This window comes from Topomyia yanbarensis, chromosome 2 (genome assembly GCF_030247195.1).
Source record: "Topomyia yanbarensis strain Yona2022 chromosome 2, ASM3024719v1, whole genome shotgun sequence".
NCBI classification, from domain to species: domain Eukaryota; kingdom Metazoa; phylum Arthropoda; class Insecta; order Diptera; family Culicidae; genus Topomyia; species Topomyia yanbarensis.
The window spans coordinates 340192470-340194228 of record NC_080671.1 but is presented as its reverse complement, the minus strand read 5'-3'; positions in this window follow the sequence as shown (position 1 = coordinate 340194228).

Here is a 1759-nt window from a genome sequence, read left to right as displayed (position 1 = left end):
TTAGAAAGCTCCAGATTTTAAACGGGTCATTAGTGCATTGCGTCGAATTGTTGTAGAATTCTCAGAAATAATATCATTCTGATGGTAGGATTACATAAAATGATTGCGAAAATTTATTCACTAGAAAACGGTAAAGCGTACATCAATGATGTCCTCTGGGATGTTTTAAGATGATCCAAGACCTTTATTTTGACGATATTGTCATAGTGATTAATCCCCCTTGAAGTGAGATATTTGCCACATTTTTTTTTTTTCAAAGTATAAATAACAGAATAAAGTATTCAGATGTGTCAAAGAACTTGTTTTTGTGAACATTTTCACTGAAGACCAAAAATCTCTATTTATAGTACACTCAAATTTAATGACCGTTGTTTGTGAGCGACCCCTTAAAAGTTTTTATTCAACATAACTTCTTAAATATCGAATATGGAGCTTCAGTATGTTCAAAAAATTGTTCGTCTTATCAAGATACATATCTTTTCAGAAGTGATCATTGGTCAATCTCTTGGGACTTAGAAGTTATTGGGTAATTTTGATAAAATTAGCAAAAGTTTTAAAAGCAATAACTTTTGAGGCAAAACCGGGCAACCAGCTCTAATTGCAATTAGAAATGCTATATCAACAGTATGAAATGAAATAGAGCTCACTTGTCTCTCGTTGTGTCCAGTAGAGTTGTGGATGATTTGAAAAAAACTATTGGTTTTGAAAAAATGTCAAATATCTCCGAAAATACTCGAGATAAGGAAAATTATGCGTTAATAAAAATTGTGTATTTTGTCGATTGAAATAACTTTCTAGAATAAATGAAACTCGCAGGCATGATAATAGAAAATATGTTTGAAAAACTATTTTTAGGGGTCATCCAAATAAAATGAGCTATAAAATACGCATTTTAAGAAAATATTTCTTGTATTCAGCAAAGATATTCGTAAAAGCAATCTACACAACTTTTCCAAAGACGTTAGATCATTTCTTTTACTAAAAAAATAGTTGAAAAATCTCACTTAAATCATAGCAACAAATGATAATTCTTGCGGTTTTTGATGAGCCCGAAACACTATTGACGCAAACTCAGTCGTTTTCCCGTTAACAACCAATCACCTTTTTTAACACTTTATTTTTCAAAAAATATCCTACTTGGAAAATACACGATATAAGCCATTGTTGTAACATAAAAAGTTTTTCATTTTGATAATTAAAAGCTTTTTGCTGAACATCTCGAACTTGTCAGAATGATATTTCAAAAGTTGTATTAGTGAATTGGCTTTTGAGGGATCATCCACAAACAACCAGTCATAATGTCGAAGATATCAAAGATAAAGACTTAGTGTCTTCAGCAAAGTTGTTGGCAAAGGCTTTCTCTACAACTTTGCTGCAGGCATAATTTTGATATATGCGCTTGCAAGAAAATTGGTAAATATATCTCACTTTTAGGGAGATTAATCATTAAAACAACAACACTATATGAAAGGGCTTATAGTATCAATAAAATCCTCCGAAGACGTCATTGATCCGAATTTAACGATTTAGGCGTAAATAATAGATCGCACGATTTGGCGAAAAAAACCACTGTGCAATGTGCCTAGAGGCAGGTTTCGAACCTGCAACCCTTGAGATTCTTTATGCTGTCCCTGGACTATGATGACATCCCAGGAAGAATACATGGTTTATAGGAAAAAAAAGTTGATCTCAACGGGTTTTACACGGAAAAAGCTGATTTGATATCGAAAACAAATGCCAAAAATTCTAGGACAATGAC